Genomic DNA, 25,054 nt, shown 5'->3' with positions numbered 1-25,054 from the left:
CTACAAAACAAACATATCTACTGAACACTCATTTTAGAGTGTTTATCATTCCCAATGTAAGTTTGTAAACCTAAATGTTAATAATTAATAAACTAGAGTGAATTTTTTTTCTTTTTTCTAGATCATCTTATCTCTTGAATGGAGGGACTAGTATAATGATAGTAAATAGGAGAAAGAAATGAAGAGAAATAGGAGTCCTTACTTTGCTGGACAACTAGCCTCTGAACAATTTAACATTGGTTGCAAAATATTCGGTATTTTTTCAACATATCATGAACAAGAATGAATTGCTTGCCAAGTGTTTCTGATGGTTCTACATAAAAAATATTCAAGTAGCAGTAGATACCATCAGTATCCAAATAGCAATGTTTATCAATTATGATTCATTTCTTTTTTTAAAAAGATTATATTTGTTTTGAGTTTTACAATTTTTCCCCTAATCTTACTTCCCTCCCCCCACCCCCACAGAAGATAATTTGCCAGTCTTTACATTGTTTCCATGATATACATTGATCCCAAATTGAATGTGCTGAGAGAGAAATCATATCCTTAAGGAAGAAACATAAAGTAAAAGAAATAGCAAGATCAGACAATAAGATATAAGAGGTTTTTTTCTAAATTAAAGGTAATATTCCTTGGTCTTGTTCAAACTCCTCAGTTCTTTATCTGGATACAGATGGTATTCTCCATTGCAGACAGCCGCAAATTGTCCCTGATTGTTGCACTGAGGAATGAGCGAATTCATTAAGTTTGATCATCACCCCCATGTTGTTGTTAAGGGTGTACAATGTTTTTCTGCTTCTGTTCATCTCACTCAGCATCTGATTCATTTCAAAAACAAAACCACAAAGCATATTAATGGTACTATCAAGCACTATTAAATAACTTAAAATTTGTTTTACTGAGAATGTTATTTTCAAAGTTAATAGTTTTCACCATAAACCAAACCTTTTAAGCAGATTTTTAAAGGGTTATGCCTAGGTTTTCCTAATGATATTATCTTCTTATTCTCCTCCAATTATTTCTTTTCAGTCTTCTTCATTGGCTTTTCATCCCACCACAACCACTAAACTTGGGGTTCTTCCAAGGCTTTGTCTTGATTTGTTCTCCTTTCTCCCTTTGTGCTATTTCTCTTAGCAACCTCATCAGCATCTATAGATTCAATTATCTCTGCAGATATTTCTCATATCTATTTATTCCAACCTAACCTGTCAGACTTTTGGTCTCCCTTCTACAACTATTATACATCAAACTAAACTCCTTATGTCACTTCACTCCAATAAAGACAAAAAATTTTCCCTCCTGTTTTGCCTCTTAGTATTTAACCATCCTCCTAGTAAGAACCAGACTCACAAAGCAGATAATATCTGCAGCTCCTCACTCTCATCCTGCCTTTCCAATCTGTTAGCAAATCTAATTGATTCTTTCTTTACATTTCTTGTATATGACCCCTTCTCTCCTTTGATAGCTGTGTAAGAGAATGAATTAGAGTGGGAATAAACTTGAGACAAGGAGTCAAATTGAAAAGTTATTTCAAAAGAATAACATTTAAAGAGCATCATAAACCTAATAGCACTATATAAAACCTTAATATCCTTAATGACATTATAGTTTTTATCCATGTGAGAGGCAATGAGGATCTGGACTAAAATAATAGCTGGATAAATGAAAAAAGAGGACAAATTTGAAAAAAAGTTAACAGAGGAAAATACATTTACAGGATTTAACTGATGAGGTGTATCAAATGAGTGATCATGAGGAATTAAATATGGAACGAAGTTTGCAGATTTGGGTGACTGGGAAAATGATGTGCATCTCTCCAGTAACAGGGAAGTCCCAATTAGTAGTAGGTATAGGGGGTAGTGAGTAGAGAAGATAATGAATCTGTTTCAGACCTGCTGATTGGGAGATGTTTGTGGGATATCCAGTAGTTGATGATACAGGACTGTAACTTTGGAGGGACACTGGTGGCATTTTTTCTTTCCTGGATTAAATATCCTTTTATAATTAATAATGAGTAAAATCTTGTATTACAAGTAGAATATAATAGAGTATAGCATGGCAATTGTTTATGCCAGTAAGATTATCCCTGTTGTGGAACTAATGAAAATGTTTGTAAACATGCATTTGTTTGGAACATATTTTCTATGTCATAAAACCTTCATTTCCTTCAGAGTATATCACACGTGCTACCTCCTTCATAAAGCCTTCTCTGATTCTACATCACCCTTGTCTTTAAGACATTCTCCTGTTGGAAGTAACTTTGAATCTAGGTAATGTTTAGTGACTGGGGTATACATATCTCCTTTAGAAAATGGAAACTCCCTGAAGGGTTTTGTACCCCTAGCACCTAACACAATGTCTAGCAAATAGGCATTTAACTGAATGGACTTCCACATAGAAATTACAATAATATCTCCACTTAGTTTGGAAAATTTGTCTTCCTATGTTATCCTGATGTTCTCATATGGAAGAAATAAATAAACCTTCATTAATAATAACTATTATGATAGATAGTATTTATAGAGTATTGTAAAATTTTCAAATTTTGTAGATTATCTGATCTCTTGTAGCTGGCACTACAGGTAAAAATAATGAAAACAGTATCCTCCCAGTGAGCTTGAATGTAACTGTTGTTACATCCCTGGGGGAAAAAAAACCCCACAATGTGGTAATTTACAGATTTCAGAATGGAGCTGTCAGTATAGCAGTTGACATTAGCAATTCCATGATGGGATCTTTCTGCTGAACATAGAAACAATTTGATTATGTAGATTAATCAAGGCTCAATTTATCACAAGTCTCATCAAGAAACCATTTAATTTTGCTCCTCTTCATTAATGTTGATAAGCAGATTAACATTAGAGAGAAACACTGGAACCATAAACTAATAAAAAGATGCAGATAAGGACAGAAAAATTTGCTTAGCAAATAAAGCAGCTTTATTTTTTAACACAGAAAAGGGCATTCTGAACAAGTATAGTGGTAGTGCTTTTACATTTGCTTTCAAGGAATTCTTTTATTCTTTAATGAGATTATGTGGGAAAAGAAAATCAACTTCAAGATGTCATTCTTGCTGTTTTGTTTTTTTATTTCAAGTGTCCAACTCAAGAATACATTTGACTTGGCTCATGGAAACTGGAAAAGAAAATTATAAATTAGCTTTGCCATTTCATATTTTACAATGCACAAATCAATAAAGATTCAGTAATATCTGACTTTGCAGGACAGTGGGGGTTAAGTGACTTACCCAAGGTCACACAGCTAGGTAATTATCAAATGTCTGAGGTCGGATTTGAACTCAGATCCACTGACACCAGGGCCAGTGTTCTATCCACCTAGTTGCCACTATAGTTATTATTTATAGAACATTTTAAGATTTTCAACTGCCTTATACACGTTCTCTCACTTGATCCTCACAGCAACTTTGAAGGTAAGTGTTATGATATCACTATTTTATAGATGCAAAAGCTAAGGCTGTCAGAAATTAAATGACTTCTCCAATGTGTCACAGCTGGTAAATAAATAAGACAATCAGGATTTGCTCCAAGTTCTCCATTCTCTCTACTTGATCACACTGATTCCAAATAATAATATTAGAAAAACTATTCATTTTGTACCTTTCCCAAGCAAAATTCTGTGTTGTGCTTCTTGTCTTTGCAATCTCAAAATTAGGTTGGATGTAATGGAAAGAGTTCTAATTTTGAATTCAAAGACTTAGGTTTGAATTGCAACTTTACTCCTATACTGAGTAGTTAATTAGTGGTTCTGAGTTCTCAAAGGTAATATCAACAAAGTACAAGTCTTGGCAGGACTCACCAAGTCACAAATCCTTTACCTCTACCTGATGATTGGCATAATGTCTGCCATCCTAGGACTAGCCTAGCAAAAGACAAAGAAGGGCCTCACTGGCATTTTAACTATCAACTGATGAATTAAGGGGAGGAAATCATGACAAAGAAGTAAACTGCCTATTGTGGTTTTTATGGGAAAATGGTTATGTTAAAGATAGGGGCTACAACCAGTAATATCCTGAATCTCTGTTGTGAAGCCAAGACTTTGACCCCATCTATCTGGAGTGACATTCTAGAAAATTCTGACAGACTTTTATTTTGAGGTTTTGACTCTTAATAATGCATTGCAAAAGCAAACAGGGGCCATCTCCCCTTCAGACTTTGTTGATCCCAGTGGCCCAAGTACAGGGGAACATATAGAAGTTATCATCATTTTGCTTTATTATTATCTTAATGCAGATTCAAAAGTATTTGAAATTAATAGTAGAGGGAGGAGGCAAAGCCAAAATGATTGAGTCAAGGGAGTAACTCACTTCTGCTCTCTCAAATTCCCCTCCAAACCATTTTAAAATCAAACTTCTGGAGAGGCAAGACCAACTAGAGATCTGTCTGAACACCAGGGTCCAGCAGCAGGTCTTGAAGAATTAGTTTTTTGGTGGCAGCAGCTGTGGCTTCCAGAGCTCTCAATCCACAGACAGTAAAGGGATCAGAAAACTGGTCAGAAGGAACTTACAGAGAAGCCATTGCTAGCACTGGATCACAGTCTCAGAGATAAGTAGAACAGCAGTGTACCAGGGCTTTTAGCAGCAGAGGTGCCAGGGCCTTGGTGATAACAGTTACAGAACAGGGAAGAGTGCTTCTTTTTACTCACAGACCAGAGCCCAGACCAGGAGAACAGGAACCATACCTCTCCTCCATCTTGGAAGAACTGAAAACTTACATATCCCTAGAACTCAGAAAATCTGAAAGTTAGGACAGTGGTCCTTCTCCAGGAACTGAATCCAACTTTAAAATTTGGCCTAGAATTTATAAAATTATAAGACAAAAAAAAACAGACTGGGGAAAAAAGAGCAAACAACAACAAAAGAACCTGAAAGTTACTATGGTAAAAGACAAATCCAGAAGAAGACAAAAGTCAAAATAGCTATGGGCAAACTTCAACAAAAAGCATGAATTGGTCCTGGGACCAAAAAGAATTCCTGGCAGACATCTAAAATAATTTTTTTTAAATGTAGAAATAAAAATAGAGGAAAAATTGAAGACCCAAACTGAAGTGTTGAAAAAAATAATGAAAAGAGAGGAAAAGGTACAGGAAAAAAATTCTGAAAAAAAAAACCACCTTAAAAAACAGAATTGGGAAAAAAAACAGAATTTGCCAAATGAAAAAGGAGTACAAAAGCTGACAGAAGAAAATAATTTCTTAAAAATTGAACTTGGACAAGTAGAAGCTAATGATTGCATGAAACAGCAAAATCAAGAGTGAAAAAAAAATAAGAGAAAATGCGAAATATTTCACTGGAAAAACTACTGACTTGGAAAATAGATTGCGAGATAATTTAAGAGTTAATGAACCATCTGAAAGTCATAAAAAAAAAGAGCTTACACTACATAATCTCAAGAAATTATCAAAAACAATTTAATTCTGGTACCAGAAGGTAAAAAGAATGCACCAAAAAGAGACCCCCAAAATAAATACTTGCAGAATATTAGAGCCAAATTCCAGAACTCCCAGTTCAAAGAGAAAATATTGCTAGCAGTTAGGAAAAAAATCAATTCAAATATTGCAGAGCCATAGTCAGAATAACACAAGACATAGCAGATTCTATATTAATGGGTAAGAGTAAGATATTCTGGAGACCAATGATACTAGGACAGTCATTCCTATTTAAAATGACACTAGAAAACAAAAATAAATGGAGCTTTCCTTAAAGTGATAAGTTGTATCTATCTAAAACCATCAGTTAGAGGAACTCTAAACCTTCCCAAATAAGATTAGGGATGGAAAAAGGATGCCCATTATCACTGCTACTATTTCAGCATTGTACTAGAAATGCTAACAGTAACAGTAAGAGAAAAAGAAATTGGAGGAATAAAAATAAGTAATGATGAAATAAAGCTATTACTTTTTGAGATGATATGAGGGTATATTTAGAGAATCTTAGAGAACCAACAAAAAAACTAGTTTTAAATATTTAACAGCTTTAGAAAAATTGCAAGTATGAAATTGCATAAATAATCATCATTTCTGTATCGTTCCAACGAAATACACCAAGAAGAAAAGGAAAATGAAATGAAATTTCATTTAAAATAGCTGCAGACTATAACAAACCTAGGACCTCCATAATAAACACAATTATGAAATACTGGGGTTTTTTGCAAGGCAGTAGGGCTGAGTGACTTCTCCAAGGTAAGTGTCTGAGACTGGATTTGAACTTGGGTCCTCCTGACTCCAGAGCTGATGCTCTATCCAGTGCTACCTAGCTGCCCCATGAAATACTTTTCACACAAAAGTTAGATCTAACAATTAGAGAAATATTGTGGGTAGGCTATATAATATAATTAAAATGACAATTCTGTCTAAATCTATTTATTCAGTAATATATCAAACTACCAAAAATGATTTTATATAACTAGACAAATAAATGGACAAAATTCATCTAGAAAAAATAAAATTCTAAGAATATTAAGATAATGAAAAAAAATGTGAAGGAAGGTCACTTAGCAGTACCTGATTCACACTGTATTTCAAGGTAATTATCTTCAAAACAGTCTAGTAATGACTAAGAGATGGAATGATGGATCAGTGGAATAGATTAAGTACACAATATATAGTAGTAAATCGTCATAGTAATCTAGTTTTTGATAAATGCAAGATGAAAAGTTTTGGAACAAGAACTCAGTATTTAACAAAAAATTACTAGGAAAACAGTTTGGCGGAAACTCTTAGCTATAGACCAACATGTCACCCTATATACCAAGATAAGGTCAAAAGGGGTTCATGTTATAGCTGTCAAGGGCAATATTATACATAAATTAAGCTAAATGAAATAACTTACATGGCAGCATTGTGGATAAGGGCAGAATTTATGACAAAACAATGAATTATTTTGATTCAATTAAAGAGGTTTAGCAAAAACAAATCCATTGTAGTCAAGATTAGAAGAAAAGCAGAAAACTGGGGAAACATTTTCACAGGCCTCATTTCTCAAAAAGATAAGAGAACCAAGTTAAATATATAAGAATTTGAGCCATTCCCCAATAGATAAATGGTCAAAGGATATGACTAAGCAAAAGAAAAAATTATAGCTATCTATAGTCATAGGGGAAAATGCTCTAAATACTGATTAGAGAAATGCAAATTAAAACAATTCTGAAGTACCACCTAACAGCTTTCTGTTTGACTAATATAACAGAGAAGAGAAATGACAAATGTTAGTGGGAATGTGGAAAAATTGGGACAATAATGCATTGTTGATGGAGTTGTGAACTAATACAACAATTATGGAGTGCAATATGGAACCATATTCAAAAACCTATAAAATATACCTTTTGGCCCTGCAATACTACTACATGGTCTGTATTCCAAAGAGAGGGTTTTTTTCCCAGTAATGGGAAAGGACCTATAAGGTACAAAATTATTCAAAGCAGCTCTTTTTGTGGTGTCAAAGAATTAGAAATAGAGGGAATGCCCATCAGTTGAGGAATGACTGAACATGTTGCGTCTGTGATTTTTAATGGAATACAATTGTTCTGTAAAAAATGATGATTAGGGGCTGCTAGGTGGCATAGTGGATAAAGCACCAGCCTTGGAGTCAGGAGTACCTGGGTTCAAATCCAGTCTCAGACACTTAATAATTACCTAGCTGTGTGGCCTTGGGCAAGCCACTTAACCCCATTTGCCTTGCAAAACCCTAAAAAAATAAAATGATGAGTAGAATGGTTTCAGAAAAAGTGGAAAGGCTCATATGAACTTATAACCAGGAAAATTTTGAACATAGTAGCAGCAATATTTTTCTTTAATCACTGAAATAACTTAGCTATTCTCAGCAATACAATGATCCAAGACAATTTCAAAGGACCATGATAAAAAAGTGCTAGTCACCTCCAGAGAAATAACTGATGAAATCTGAATGCAAATTGGAGCTGACTTTTTTATTTTACTGGGGTTTTTTTCCGGGGGGCGGTCATCTCTTTCCTTTCACACCAAATATGTTTTGCATGACTGCACATGTATGTATAGTCTATCAAATTGCTTGCCTTTTCAGAGTGAAGAGGAAGGGTTAGGAGAAAAGGGGAATAATTTGGAACTCAAAACTTTTAAAAATGATAAAAATTGTTTTTATATATAACTGGTGGGGGAAGGAAGGGAACTTCCATAAAAGTAGGGTATAAGTTACTTAGTTCTGAAAGTCTTTACCAAATAGATTGCTAGAACTCTGGCTTTCCCCATTCATAATGACTCTTGCAACACATGACTAAAAGAGAAGTGATAGAGAATAGGAAGCACATGCATTGTTTGTAAAGACATTTTTCTCCTCTAAGAAGACTGCATTATAAGTCTTGGTACCTTTTTATGAATTCTTCCATATGCAGTGTTTCTGCTCTTGCAATGCCAGCACTATTTTCAGAGTTAACTTCTGTACCTTTACAAAGTCAGCACATGTTCAGAAAGACTATTGCTACCTGCCCCAAGTAATACAAAGCAATATACACGCATGTGGTATTAAGCTTTAATAACACCTGCTTCTGTCTTGTCCCTCTAATTGACTCTGTTCTAATCATTTAACATTTTACAGTGCTTAAATAAGATGGAAAAAGGTTGCTTTCCCCCCTTTACAAAACTCAATTGAGGTTTTGAATAGATAATTTCACCCAAAGGTGAAATGAAAGCAGATGCACCTACATGTAGTCAGTGATCGCAATTGGAATCTTCACATGAGCTTATTCATAAAAAAATTGAATGGACAATAACCCCGAAACTTCAGACCAGTAGATCTGCCACCTTTTGGTTCTCATGCCTCCTTCTCAATTAGCTCTACTGTTTTTTTTTATCTAGATCGTGCCCACTATATAGTTTGACCAAATTGATAGGCACATACTCCCTCCTTTTTTTCCCTCATAACACATCTAATATTTTCATGAGCTGGGTACAAAACATTGAGAAAATTTATTGCCAGAATGTTGTCTTTGATTGGAAGTAGTAGTAGTAAGTTTATTTTTCACATATTACGTTCATCTGTCTGAATTTGAGCATAATCTATTATTAGATTTATATGCACAAGAGTTAATGAAAGCAGGAAATAGTCTAAGAAGAAAATTAAATACAATCTTTATATTACGTGTAAAAGAAAGTTATAATAGAATGGGTTTCTATTTTCATAAATGCTTGTTGATTTTGAGGGAAGTCTTTACTATCACAAAATTATTTTATAAGCTTCTTTATATTTAATGTTAAGTATTCTAATGAGAAATCTTGAATCCAGAAGGACCTATCTCAGAAAATTTGATATAAAGGCATAGTTTAGCATATAACCAAATCTTATGAAAATATATATAGGACTTTTGTGGCAGCTAGGTGGCGCAATGGATAGAGCACCAGCCCTGGAGTCAAGAGTACCTGAGTTCAAATCCTGCCTCAAATACTTAATAATTGCCTAGATGTGTTGTGGCTTTGGGCAAGCCACTTGACCCCATTGCCTTGTAAAAAAAAAAAAAAAAAGAAAGAAACTATATAAGACTTTTAATGTAAATAGCAATGCACTTTGAAATATCTTATTTAAACCAGATTCCTACATTTTGAAGGTATTTAAAATTTGTTTCTCATATCTTTTTTTGGGTTTGTTTTTTTTTTTGCAAGGCAATGGGGTTAAGTGGCTTGCCCAAGGCCACACAGCTAGGTAATTATTAAGTGTCTGAGGCCAGATTTGAACTCAAGTCCTCCTGACTCCAGGACTGGTACTCTATCCACTGTGCCACCTAGCCACCCCTGAAGTATAAGCTGTATTGAATTGTATATAGACGTGGGGGTGGGGATGGTCAGAAGTAGTCATAATAGTCAGAAGCCTTATGGAGTGGTCCAGACAAGAGGTAATGAAGGCATAAACTGTTACTAACATGAAATAATACTCTAACTTCATTTACCATGCTGTGGATTATAGGTATATCAGTTACTATGTAGAAAGAATTTTTAAAGGGTACTTCTCCCTCAAAATTAAAAATAATTTGAAGAAGCTACATGAAGCAAGATTTTTGCTCCCACCATTTCTTTCACTTGTGTCTATCTGCCACCACAACAGCCTAACATATTAGAAAAAGACAATGAATTTTGATACTTCTGTACAATTATATTAATATTGCTCCATGAACATGAGATTATTTTCTTGATGATAATTTTTTAACCATCTTAAAATTGCCTTTCCCTATTTAAATTTCTGTATCACTTCATATATCTGAAATGTTTTACCAGTAAATATCTATTTCATGCTTTTCACTTATTCTACTTTGGGAATAATGATTAGTGCATTTAAGTTGTACTGTGGGTCATAGAAAAATTACAAACATCTTCAACTGCTTCTGGGTTTTTTTCTTTCTGTTCACTCTATTCCTAGTGCCTTAGCTCTCTCTCTTTCTCATCTCTGTCTGTACTTTGCCTCCCTCCATTCAATAGAAGTAATTGGTGGATCTGGTGGTAAAATTAATGCTTTACAATTGTTTCTAGCAATGCACTCATATGTTTGAGATTTGATTTGTAATAAAACTTCTGTTCAGAAATTTTGCCAACAGCAGGTATTTAAACTGAATAGTTTAGGAAAAAGAAACAAGTATCGTATTATCTACAAGGTCTGTGATGCCATATTAGACCATTAACAAATTCATGCCACTGCCTCATAGATGAATCTTAAAATATCTGGGTACTTTTGAACTTTATGCCCATTCTAAAAATGATGCAGGATTATCTTTAGGGCATATTTTTGTAATTTTGACAATCTACTACAGAAGTCAGCCATTTCTTTTCCTATAGAAATTCAAAGAAAATGGAACACTACTGAGGACATGCTGTGAAAAAACAGTTTAAATTTATACATTCATTTTACTAAGGGCAGTTCAGATAGCTTTTATACAGTTGGTTTTTAAGTGCATTTTATTTACAAAGAAGTTCAGTGTCTTAAAGATTACTTAGAGTAAACTATAGACTTAAGACTCAAACCGCTCTTTCAAAAGGGAGTCTCTTGTACAATCTTTTCTTGAATACTGCTGCCATTGTCAAGAAGTTCACTGCTTCTTGTGGAATTTGTAATCTCTGAAAAAAAAAATTCCATTCTATTTTTAATAGCTTTAATTATTAGAAAATTATTTCTTAAAAACATTTCCTCAAAATGTTCCACTTTCTCACAAACTCAAAAATTAAGAGATAGTTAAAGTACAGAAGCTTGTTCAGAAGTTTGTGGTAACAAAATTAAAAACAAATCTACAAGTAAATACAGTTGACAGATTTTCCATTTAGTAAATCTCGGGAGAGACTGTCCTGTTCTTTCAGTTCTGAATATTTTTTGTCTCAGCACATATACTTTTTCTGCCCTATTTTTTTGCCAGATCCAGTAAGGTATAGAATAAAATGCAAAAATGAGAAGGCCAAAAGTTTTTCTGGTATGTGATTGCATGCTACTAAAAGATGCTGAATCTATATATTTAATTTCCTGATTGACTATTTTGAAGTGAGGCAGGAGAAATAATAGGACAGATAAATGATAAAAAAAAAAAAAAGAGATAATGTCTCAGCAGACCAGTGCTTTCTTTTACATGATTCACTCCACTTAGGTCCTGAGAACTCCTATTTAATTCCAATGCCAAGAATCTTATGTCTATGCATAAATTTAATGTATTCAATGTAAATGTAATTTTATGAACAAACTAATAATGCATAGTATTTTTACATCCTTAAACTAATAAAGTGACTTTAGATTTTATAAGAAGGTGCTATAAACAGTGTGAAAATTTCTGTCCCTTCTACCTGTATCCGTATGTTCCTATCAAATCAATTGAGAAATTATTCATCTCAGTAAAGTAGCAAACTTCAGTGTTTAGGGTTTATTGGGTTATTTTTGTCAACAGACCTTTGTTATCTCTCTGGAACTACAAAAGCTATTAGATAAGTGTGAACATCTCCCACTTCAAGTTCAATCCATTAAAAAACCTCAACAAATTGGATTGTAAGATCCATTGAAATTCACCATTACAACAAAAATAAATTTAATAGAGTTTATTTCTGCTTTTTTTCTTTTTTTTAATAGACTTGTGCTTCATGTAGCTTTTCTTAACCCCCCCCCCGCATATTTAAACATGTTTTAAGTATCTTACAGTGTACCAGGCATTCCATTAATCACTGGAGAGTACAAAAGCCAAACATTTCCTGCCTTCTAGGTTGCATTCTTTTCATTTATTTATTTAAGGTAGTGGGATTAAGTGACTTGCCCAAGGTCACACAGCTAGGTAATTATTAAGTGTCTGAGATCAGATTTGTATTCAGGTCCTCCCAATTCTAGGGCTGGTGCTCTGTCTACTGTGCCACCTAGCTATCTCCAAGGCAACAATCTATAAAGTGTGTGTAGATACACAGATCTTTTATGTGCCTCATTTCCATGTATCTTACAGTTAAAGCAACTTAGCACTTTCTCTGTCCCCAAACAAGGGACTAAGTGTTTTATATTATCTCATTTGATTTACTCACCTCTGGGAGATAAATACTATCATTCTCATTTTAAAATTGAGGAAACTGAGGCAAACAGAAGTTAAGTGACTTGCTCAGAATCATAAAGTTGTACAAGTGTCTGAGACCAGATTTGAATTCTCTTCATGACTCTAGGCCATGTTCAAATCATCTATTAAACATATCCCTCTTAACCAATAATCACTTGTAAATAAATTTTTAAAAAAGAGGACAGAAAAAGAATTAAGTAAACCTGACCACATCACCTCAGTCTTAGGGTATGTGTGATGTTTTAAATCTGTAATTGTCAATATTTACAAAGAAAAAGAGTGAGAGATCATTTTTTCATTTCTTTTGTCTAAATCAAGGCATTAAAATGATATAATTCTTGATTTTATTCTATTTAAATTGTTGAACACATCATTGTTTTTTGGGTTCTATTTCACTTTACATCAGATCATAGAAGTCTATCCATGCTTCTCAGGATTCTTTGTAGAGAAATTTTCTGTTACATTCAGGTACCATGGTTTTTGGGGCAGGTTTTGACCCTTGATGGACATATATCTTATTACCAGTTCTTTGCTACTACCCCAAAAAAAAAAAAAAAAAGGTCACTATGGAAATTTCCATGTCTTTCCTGTATAATGTGTTTCAAAAATACAGGTCTGTTCCAATGTGATTAATATATATTATGGGACATTTTGATCATAATGAGAATTTCAGGTTTTCTTCTGCATGATATTTCTTGCACACACAAAAAAAGAAAAGAAAATGCAGAAAGCTACATTTCACAAGCCACACACCCCTTTTGGCATCCACTCCTACAAGTAAGATAAAGTACCACATTTATTTTAAATCTTCCAGCTATGAATGGAGAAAGACTGATACACACCACCCTCATTCTTCCCTCCTTTTGTCATAAGATTGTTGTCTGCCCAATTTGCTCATGCAGCCCAAGCCTCAGACCAAGAATCAGCTCCTGGCCAGGGACCCAGCTGCTCTTTATTTTTGTATTTAACTATTTAACATATATATAAGTATATATCTATGCAACATGTATAAAAATTGGGCTACTTATTTTTGATAGGTTTCTTTATTATTTAAGTGTTACTGATATGAGCATTGTCCCTTTGCCTTCATTTGTGCCGTAAGTTCTGTGGTTTTTATTGAGTGTTTGCATAGCAGAAATTACATGCAAAGAAATTACACTTGCAATACATGTCTGACTTCTTTAGAGTATATTCCTAGGTTCTTTAAGTCAAAGAGCATGAAATTTTATTAACTTTTTTGAACATAATTTTAGTTTACTTTGCAAACAGGTTAAGACATTTTTATTGGGGTAGTTAACTACATGACAAATATATTTTATGCAAATGAAATCATAAAAAGGTAAGAAAATGAATATCATCTTCATACCTCAAATTACTCTTTAAAACAATAACTTTCAAAACTATTTGGTACTAGTTTAAAAATAGGAAAACTAATCAGTGGAACCGATCAAGTAAGGGTAAACCATAATTGAACTCAATAATTCCCATAAGAGAGAGATTTTATGCAAAGATTCTTTTACTGATGGACCACCTGTTTTGATTTTTGCTAATGCAAAAGCAGTTCACTTTTGTGTAATTGAAATTTTCTATTTTATTTTTTGTTTGGTTAAGAATCCTCCCAGAGATAAAACTATCAAAAGTATAATGGATGGTTCTTTGCTAATTATTTTATAGCATGACTTAATATTTAGGCCACTTTTGACTTATGATGTATGGTATAAAAACCATCTCTAAACCTAATTTCAAATTGATTGCCTTTCAGTTATCCCATAGGCCTTGTTAAACTGGGAATGTTTTTGTAATGCCCCTTCTATACTCAGGACAACTATTGGTCTATAATAGAAAATGATGATTCATAGTACTTAAGTAGCATAAAAATACAGTAATAGATAATGTTGTCTGAAGATTCAGAAGCTTCTTGATCTAAAGTACTGGTGTACAGTCATTGCCCCTCAATATTGCTGCTCTCTGATTTTATTCAGAGGAACAATCCAAATCCAGAGATGTTGAATATATTAAGAAATAAACATTGAATGCCCCTTGTCTCAGAGGAAGATGTTTCTGCTTTTTTTTTTCTTATTGACTTTCAAAAACTATTTCCCTTCTCAATTGAATAAAATGGATTAGAACTTGAGGTCTTTGTTTCTTGTTTGTACGGGTTTAACTTTTCCTCTCATTTCCATTCTTCATAACTTTCCTCTCTGTTTAAAAATGGTTTTGCTTCTGTATGCTATTTTAATGATTTTTTTCTTGTTGTCTGAATTCCTTTTTCCTTTACCTTATTTGAATGCATTAAAAAATCTGTTTAAATGAGAAGTTGATGTACTCAGAATGCTAGAAAAGAAAAGGCAGTATAATAAAAGACCTTTTTAATAATAAAGCACATCAGAAATGGAAGCTGCAGGGACCATCCATGTGGGCAAATGAAATTTTTTTTGTCTACAATATGCAGCCTTCCTATAAAAAAAAGTGGAGGTCTCTGTCTGGTTTAGGACAGCTGACTAAGCTTGATCGTTCCCCTCCATACAATCCTTCCTTTACGAACTGCTTTTTTTTCCTTCTTGGGTTACTCTTGGCCTTATCCAATGAGCTGTACAAGACTGTGAAGAAAGAACATCTATTTGTGACCATTTCAAGTAATTTGGTAGCCATACAATTGTGTTTTAAAATGAACCTTTAACCTACAACAATGTTGGTACCACATAATTTAAGTATGCACCTTTTCTCCTGATAATCACTGAACTGCATTTGTAGAGAGGGACACATGCTACTATTCATAATCACTACTAAATGAGTTTTGCTTAACTTTTTAGGTAATACATTTTTGGGGGGAAAGTTACGTGAATGTTAGGTGGAGAGTTCTGTACAAATGAAATATATCAATACAAATATTTTTAAATAAAATAAACCTATATCCAGAAAGATGGTGGAAATTGTGAAATTCTCTTCTTTTGGACCTCATTGATTTAACAACTTGCTATAGTAAACATTTATTTAAAAATAAATTCTGAATTTTACATATTTTAACTTAATCATGATCCTTAATAGTTTTCTTGGTTAAGATTTTTTTTTCTACAGTAGTTTAAGGTTGCCTCATTGTCACTAAAATACTAAGTATTATGGGGGAGGGGTTGTTAATTAGAAAACTTTTTGTCTGAATGCATTGTTTAGGGAATGAAAATAAAACTATTAGGAAACCTCCTTAACACCATAGGAGGTATAGGTTCATTTATGACTTGTACTATGAATTCTTTTGCTGCTCTTACTACATTGGTTCTCTCTTTGCAATAATGACCTCATAGTATATCTAGTTATGGAATTGGTTGTAACTCCTAAAATAGGTTACATATCATATATTTATTTGTCTTGGAGGTAGAAGGCATCACCATCTTGGAGTTAGAAAAAACATCTTAAATGGAAAAAACATTTAATTTTTTCAAATATTCATGGATGGATATTTTATGATTATTCTCTTTAGGGGACTGCAGTTAAAAAAACTAATATATGAAATGATATTGTACATGATTTCTAAACCACTTTGAGTGAATCTTAATGGTATTATTGATGACTTGAGTTTTTACTTCATATGCTGAAAAGAATCACATAGACTGTACATGGAGATTTTACTTACTTGACTTAATTTACCAAATTAATTATGAATTAATAAATCTACATATCAGAAAGCAATACAAATTTAATTTTTTCCAATCTATTTTTATTTCCTTTAACCAAAGATAGCATCCAATGCAAAATTTTAGTGGATTAGTAAGTATTTTATAAATTTTTTCAAAGCTGATAAAGGTCTGGTTTTAAAATTTAGTAAAGGTTTATGCATAGTTTACAATTCATTTTTCATGTCCAATAACAAATGCTATTTTTATAAGCTTGCCTTTTGATTCAAAGGGAACCCTCTCTAGTCTCTCTAATTTGATAATGGTGCAACAAAAGATCTTTTCCATCTTCTTTTTTTATCATCCCCCTCCCTCCCCCACCACTTAGCACAGTATCTGTGGATGTAACACATAGCATGTAATTAATGCCTACTGACTGATTCCAAGAAGGAATGAATCTCAGCCTTGTTCCTGAATTAGGAAGCTTCCTATCATTTCATTCAAAGAAGATAACTTGGATTTGAGAGATACAGTCCAGTTTAGGTATGAAAAAGCACTGGATTTTGAAGTCATAAGACCTGAGTTTGAATATAGGCTTTACTATTTACTAGTTTTGTGATCAGACATTATTTGAAGAACTCAGTTTTTAAAAACGGAAAATAATCTAGTCTGACATGCTAGGATCTGGTTGGAGAAAACCTCACAAATGTCTTGCCTTCATTTTAGGGGCATGAGGTAAGGGGAGGAAGAGGCAGAGCTGAGTCTCACCTCTGATTGAGAACATATGTGTTATTTTGTTTGTCCTAATTTAGACCTAATTTTAAAGTAATGGTAGTGTACACAGAAGCCTACTAAATGATCCAGTACCCTTAATTAAAAGGTTTAAGTACCTGAGGTCAGATTTGAACTCAGGTCTTCCTGACTCCAGGGCCAGTGTTCTATCCACTGAGCCACCTAGCTGCCCCTGCCTCATGTTTTCTACAAGAAGAGTTAGAAGGGCTTACACAAAAGTTAACTTTATTTCTCTGAAGATGTTGCTTATCTGTTAATTTGACCCTGAGTTAAGACTTACTTTTCTTTGTATGTCAAATTTCAAAATAAAAGTTATAAATTTGGGGGAAACAGAACATATACATATACATATACATATACATATACATATACATATATATGTAATTTCTTAGTTGATTTTTTTAAATGTATACATGTTCTTGATTTGATTGCAATACAAAGGATATACATTTCACATTTTAAATAATTTATAGCAACATAATTTTGTCTTTTACTTGGAGGAATTTTAAAGCTTTAAAATGGCATTCAGTTATTAGGTTTTAGTGGTTTCTTTCATGCCCAGGTGAATAATGCAGAGGGATTCTAATTCAGTCTTTAAAATCACTAAATTCTTGTTCATAGAGTCAGGAGATCTGGAGAAAACTTATTTTTCATCTAAGGGAAACAATATCACTTGGTTCTTGGAAAATTTATTTCAGAATTAGTTTTTGACAACTTTATCCAGGTTTTTGTAATAGCTGCATTTGATTCAATTAAGTAAATATTTATTAGGTGGTAGTTGCTGGGAATACAAAGACAAAAACAAGCCATCTTTAACTTCATGGAGATTATATTCAGCTGAAGATAGGGAAACAGTATTCATACAGATAATTAAATATATAGTAATTTTAAAAAGGGAAGGAATGCTATCCACTAGTAAATCAGGAAAAGTCTTGTGTGCTTGAAAGAAAGAAGGTGGTATTCTGCATTCCAGATATGAGTAAGTTTTGAAAAAGCTCAGCTGGACTTGTATTATGCTGGCACATATGTCTTTCTGGTGTGAGCAGCATCAATATAATGTTAATACATTCCAGTATTTGCAAAGTGGTAGTTTTAGGAGGGAAGGGCACTAGCATTTGATATGATGAGGAAAAGCCTTGTGCTGAAATTGGTGCTTGAGCTGTTTAGTAAGGGAAGTCAGAGATCCTGTGTGAGAGAGGGAAAGAAATTCAAGCCTGGCACCAGGAAGGAGTGGTGTGAAAGCATGAAGATGCAGAGCCTGCTGGGGGGGGGGGGGGGGTAGGAATAGAGAGAAGGCCTGGGACTGGAACTAGAGGGTGGGAAAAGTAATAACCATTGAGACCAGGTCATAAAGGGCCATAAAGGCTAGACAGAGGATTTTATATCTTATCTTAAAGATAATAGAAAATACCTAGAATTGTTATAGGAGAGTATCCTGGAGAAAAGGTGGTGATCAATGATTTCAGAAGCAATTGTAGGGTCAAGTACAGTGAGAACTGAGAAAGGATCATTGGATTTAGCAGTTAAGATGTTGGTAACTCTGAAAGAACAATTTCAGTTAAGTTTAAGTAGTATCTGAAGTCAGGTTGTGTTTGGTACTTGAGTGGTACATGAAGAAGTGGAGTTAGTAAGTGAAGACAGTAAGTGAAGATAACCTTTGCTAGGAGTTTAATTTATGAAAGGGAGAAAAAATTTGAAGAGCTAGCAAAATTGAATATAAAGGAAATGTAAGGAAAGAAGGTATAGAAAAGTTGTAGAGAAATGAAGGTTGGAATACTTAATATGGAGGGCATGACAGAGTCTTATCAGAAAGCAACAAAAGTATTCATAGCAGCCCTTTTTGTGGTGGCTAAGAATTGGAAATTAAAGTGAATGTCCTTCATTTGGGAAATGGATTAATAAACTGTGGTATATGTATGTGATGGAACACTATTGTTCTATTAGAAACCAGAAGGGAGGGGAAATCAGGGAAGCCTGGAGGGATTTGCATGAACTGATGCTGAGTGAGATGAGCAGAACCAGAAAAACACTGTACACTCTAACAGCAACATGGGGGTGATGATCAACCTTAATGGACTTGCTTATTCCATCAGTGCAACAATCAGGGACAATTTGGGGGTATCTGCAATGGAGAATACCATCTGTATCCAGAGAAAGGAGTTTGAACAAAGACCAAATTAAAAAAAAAACATTATCTTATTATGTAATTTTGCTATCTCTTATACTTCATTATTTTTTCCCTTAAGGATATGATTTCTCTCTCTCATCACATTCAACTTAGATAAATGTATACCATAGAAACAATGTAAAGACTAACAGACTATCTTCTGTGGGGGGAGGGAAGCAAGATTGGGGGGAAATTGTAAAAATCAAAATAGATAAAATCTTTCAAAAAGAAAAAAAAGAAAGGAATAGAAGATTTACTAATCTAATAGCAAGGGTTCAGTTGAGATTAAATAACACATTTTTTAATTTAGTTAATATAGCTATAAACCTTATCAGTGTTTAGAAGTACTTGAGTAGGTGCAAGGAATGCGCTAGTGAGGGTTTGGATTTAGCAACATGATAAAAGGGGTAAGTGATGCAAGGGTAGAGAACAGTATGCGGTTGAACTGCTCAACCATAGGTTTGAGACTAAGGGGAATGTGAAACCAAAGTAGGGACAACAGAGAGGAAGGACTGGAGGTTGCAGTCAGGATGAAGAAGAGGTTTGGGAAGATTTGGTCAGAGACTGATAGATAATTTCTGTTTCTTTAAGAGGAAATACTAATACCAAATTGTGTCTATTGTTAAAGTTCCCCACCACTTTACTCCCTCTCTACTCAAAAAGAAAGGCGCTAAGTCAGTCAGCAAGTATGTATGAAGCACTTTTACTGTGAAAGGCAATGAGGGAGATGTACATAAAGAAGCATAAAAATAAGGTAATCAGGTACAGGATGTAGAAAGTAGTAGTTAAACTGAGCTTTGAAGCAAACTGGGATTTTGGGAGGTGATAGGAGGAAGAATCAATTCTAGGCATGGGGGGCAACTTGTGCAAAAGCTGGGAGGTGGGAGATGGACTGACCTGTGTGAAGAATAGCAAAAAATGCCAGTTGGACTGAACTGCAAGGGTTCGTGAAGGGAAAGTAATATGAGATAGTAATGAAAGGAGACATTCAGGTTGACATAGACTTTTTATGCTTGACCACTTTATTTTATTTTTATTTATTTATTTTTTCAGTTAATGAAGTTAACTGTTTTCTACTTCCTACCTTTCCCACATTTGAAGTACTTGTATTACAAAACTTGTCCCACCTTGGGCCATTTCCACAAAGCTTGTCTCAAGCTACACTGTGAAACCTTCCTCTCTCAGGAGGGAGTATATTATGCACAGGTGTTAATTTTGGGCACATCATTCATTTCCCCACTCTAGGCCTCAATTTTCTCATCTGCCAAATGAGTTGTAGAATAAAAGTATGTTTTGGAAGTGTGAATTTAGATGTAACCTACTCTTTTCATCCCCATTCTGAAGAACAGTGAACTGAGGCAGGCAGAGGTCAAATGACTTGGCCAGGGTGACACAGTATCTGAGGCCAAATTTGAATTCAGGTCTTCCTGACTAAGCCCAGTGCAGTAGCCTAACATCTTTATTTCCCTGACTGCCTGTCCTCTTACCACAACTCTGTCTTGCTACAAAGTGGAACATCAGAGCCACTTCTCAAAAGAGTTGGTAATTTGCCTGTCTTCTTAAATATTTACAGAGGCTTCTCCAAGACAGATCTGAAAAGCCATGTGTGGAAGTGAATTTATACATTTGAAGGGGGGAAAATAGCTAATTTGACTATTTTTTTTCTTTTATTGCATTTTCATTCCCTCTCAAGAGTATGTGTCTAAATTTCTGTGTGCTTTCACAAACTATGTGCTAATATAGATTGACCTGTATATTAAGGTGAAAAAACTTCTAGTCAACAGTCGAGATCTTCTGAATCTGCCCTAAATCAAAATGAAATGTTTTGAACTGTGAAATCCAAAAACAATAGAAACTTGATGAGGATGCTTTGAAAGAGGATGCCATCCATACAAAGGATTCCATAGTAGCATGATTCTGTATAACGCAAGCCACCTAACGTTCTGTAGTATGAGGCAATAAAACTCTAGAAAGCATATTTTAATTGATTTTATATTTCTTTTGTATTTAATCCAAAGATTATTTTGAGAAAGAAGATAAAATGGTGTAAGTTAGTTTGAAAAAAGTGTACATGGAAGACTGGAAGAGATTTTGAGTGATGTCATTTACTTTGTCGTTGCTCTTAAAAAAGTCAACTGAAACACTGTCCTGGCCTCTCTTGGAGAAGGGGTGGGAACTACAGTTCCTATGTAGCTAAGAAACTTAAAGGGTCAAAGATTTGGAAAGCTGCCTGCTACCGAGGATCCAGAAACACACACACACACACACACACACACACACACACAGAGTATAAAAGCAGGTAATTCTTATTAGGCACTGAGACTTGGAGATATCAGGATTCATAAATATAGGAGAATTCTTAAGTTTGGAAAAAAGTGAAGAATCATGTGTAGAATAACTGAAGTATGATTTCTTTCATTTGAGGACTGTCAAGTTTTTACTTACTTCTCCCATTTAGGAGAGAAACTGAGTCACTACCTCCCTGAGCCTCATTTTTTTCTGTTTAAAAACTTGGGACACCCCAGAGTCCTTTAAAATTCTGAAATTTTATAAGGAATAGTAATATTAGCTGTGTTTTTAGAAGGGAACAGAGAGTTAGCTGTACTCTCTAGGGACCTGATTTAATACTTGTAGAAACTATATGGCATATACTATTTTTTACCATTTTCATTGTAGTAGATACTAGTTCAAAGGCCTAAAATAGATGTGTGATTTAAACTCTGTGGACACATTCAGGAGAAAATTCAATGCTATTAAGAGAGCTATTGAAGGCAGAAACACTTTGATTAATTTTCACAGGACATCTCATCTGCAGCTTGTGCTTCTGGAAGACAAATGTGAACAGTTTTAGAGTGCATTTTGCATTTTCTATGTCACCTGTAGTGTTTCATAGCTTGAAGGGTGAAAGCAAGCATAAAAACACATCAGGTCTTTTCTCAACAAAGTTTTCAAGGCTCCTTCCTATTGTTTATGCAGCAGAGACTATAAAAGAAAAATGTTATGACAGTTTTGTTTCAAGAGAAAATGTAGCCAGATTTGCTAGGAATTTTTGATAAAATTCAGCTTGAATAATTTGAGCCTCTAAATTGAGCTTATGTTATTCTTTCTTTTTCCTTCCAAACAAAGATCCACATACCTGGAAAGTTCCTCCTTTAGCATTTTACAGATTCACCAAGTCATCGAATCTTGAAGTTTGGAAAGATCATCATCCAACCTTTCTATTTTACAAATGAGGATAGACCCAAAAAAGTGTGACTTGTAAAACTCAGATACCTTGACTCCAAATCTTTTGATTCTCACTAGAAGGCATCTAACTCACTCCAGCCCAATCCAAGTTGGACCAAAAATCCTCTTTACAACACCCTCTAAAAAACTCACTAAAATGAGATCTCACTTTAGTTTGGGGGAACTGTAAGATCAAATTTCTAAGGCACTGAAACTTTTTCATCTAAATTGCTATCTAGAAATGTCTCCTTCATATTATATTTGTTAAGTTGATTTATTAATCTTATTTTTAAAATGTATCCCAATCAAATTTACTTCATTAGTTTCAACCCATCATTTTAACCTGCCAGTCTGTCTGAATCCAGTCATCTATATCATTCCTCTTAGCTTTTTGCCTTCTCCATTTTATTAAGAATGCCATCTATGCCACATTCAAGTCACTAATAAGAATGTTAAACCACGCAGAGCAAAAAAACCAATCCATATGGCACTGTACTAGAGGTTTCCTGTCAACTTGATAATAGATGTTTTTTGTTTGTTTTTTGCAAGGTAATGGGGTTAAGTGATTTGCCCAAGGTCACAAAGCTAGGTAATTATTAAGTGTCTGAGGTCGAATTTGAACTCAGGTCCTCCTGACTTCAGGGCTGGTGCTGTATCTACTGCGCCACCTAGCTGCCCCAATAAAGACTTCTTAATGACTCTCCTTGAGGTTGTCATTCAACAAGTTCTCAGTCCCTCTGATTATATTGCAAATCTCATTGTTCTTTCTACTAGTTCTAATTTTATATTCTAGTATTTCTCCAGAGGTTAAAGTCAGGTAATTGTTTTTATTTTTTTAAATGACTCCAAACATTTTTTCCTCTATTACATGCAAAACTAGTTTTCAGCATTCATCTTTTTGTAAGTTTTTGGGTTCTACATTTTTCTTCCACTCTCCCTTCTTACCTCCTTCCCCATGGCAGCAAACAATAAGCTATATGTACAATCATGTTCAACATATTTCCATATTAGTCATGTTGTGAACTAAGTGGGGTCAAAGGTTATGAGAAATTTTAAAAAGTGAACATATATGTTTTGCTCTGTATCCAGAATTCATAGTTTTTTCGCTGGATATATGTGGCATATTCCTTAACAGATCTCTGAGGATTTTCCTTTTGATAGGAGTTGCATCCATCATAGTTAATGTTATTTATATGTTGTTAATATGTCCATACTCCTGGTTCTGCTTACTTCATTCAGCTTCAGTTCATTTAATTCTTTCCAGGGTTTTCTGAGGTCTAGCTGCTCATGATTTCTTTTAGAACAATGGTAGTCTATAACATTCACATATGCAGTGAGTTCAGCCACTTCCCAGTTGATGAGCATCCCTTCAGTTTCTAACTCATTGTCACTATAAAAGAGCTGCTTTAAATATTTTTGTACATGAGGTCTTTTGCCTTTTTTTATGATCTCTGAGATACCAACCTAGTAGTGATATTGCTAGATCAAAGGGTATGTGCAGTTTCATTGCTCTTTGGGCATGGTTTCAAATTGCTCTGCAGAAAGGTTGGATCAGTTCACAACTCCACCAACAATGCATTAGTGTCCCAGTTTCCTTACATCCTCTCCAACATGGATCATTTTTCTCTTTTGTCATTTCCAGTTTTTATTTTTTTTATTCCAACTTAGCTGTTTTTAAAAATTGTAATGTATCTATGTATGTATGTATGTATTCTTAAATATTGCTATGCCTCTCTTATCATCCATGATCTTTTGAAGATCATTCACCCTATTTTGGCAGTCACATTCACCTGTTTTTCCAAGTCTGTTTACCTGAATTCAATGATAGATAGCACTAAGAGGGTCCATTGTCCCTTCCCTTCCCTCAGTTAATAGACATTTATTAAGTACCTACTATGTGCCATCCACCTTGCTGTCTTGGGGGATACAAAAGTAGAAAAAGAAAAGAGTTCCTGCCCTTAAGGAACTCATAATCTAATGAGACCAAATGAGTACAAACTGTGTGTGTGTGTGTGTGTGTGTGTGTGTGTGTGTGTGTGTGTGTGTGTTTGTATCACAAATAAAAAACAAGGAAAAGAAGGCATTAGAATTTCGAGTAATCTCCAGGAGAGACAAGGTCAGCAACTGAGAGAATCAGGAAAGACTTAATGAGGAGGTAGCAGTTGATGGGTGCTTTGAAGCAAGGCAGGGATTCTCTGGGGGCCAGAAGTGAGGAGAACATGCCCCAAAATGGGGGCAACCTGGATAAAGAAACTGCAAGCACATCTGACTAGAGTGGAGAGTGCTAAAGGGGAGTGATATGAAATAAGATTGGAAAAGCAAGTAGGAGTTATAGTATTGAGTGTTTTAAATGCCAAGCTTGAGAGTTCTTTCTATTTTCCTAGGGTAATAGGAAGTTGGGAATTAGCAGAGTGACCAGCAAGAGTAGCTATTGTGATTCCTAATTATTATATAGAAAGTTATTATGGTAGTATAATAATAATAAAGAATTTTTAAGTCCTTGTGTGTCAGACATTTTGCTAAACACTAGAAAGAATATAAATGGAGCAACCTCTCACAGTCTATCCTCTTCCATCCTTCCTTTTCACTCATACTATACCTCTTTCTCACACACTATAATCAAATGACACCTTATCTCCTGACCTAGAACTTTTTCTTTGAGGATCCTCTCCTCTCCCCCTTCACCCTGTATTCTCTTTCACCTCCAG

The 25,054-nt window shown here is 34.3% G+C and overlaps 1 protein-coding gene and 1 non-coding gene across 2 annotated transcripts in view; both read left to right on the top strand.

Annotated features, from left to right (window-relative positions):
- Positions 1-25,054, top strand: part of COP1 (COP1 E3 ubiquitin ligase) — a 306,374-nt gene that overhangs the window by 268,164 nt on the left and 13,156 nt on the right. The window lies entirely within an intron of this gene.
- LOC141515771 (small Cajal body-specific RNA 3) lies at positions 14,942-15,081 on the top strand. The gene has a single exon (XR_012476516.1).

This window comes from Macrotis lagotis, chromosome 2, assembly GCF_037893015.1.
Source record: "Macrotis lagotis isolate mMagLag1 chromosome 2, bilby.v1.9.chrom.fasta, whole genome shotgun sequence".
NCBI classification, from domain to species: domain Eukaryota; kingdom Metazoa; phylum Chordata; class Mammalia; order Peramelemorphia; family Peramelidae; genus Macrotis; species Macrotis lagotis.
Note: the sequence above shows the minus strand (reverse complement) of the source record. Positions and strands in the feature narration are given on the sequence as shown.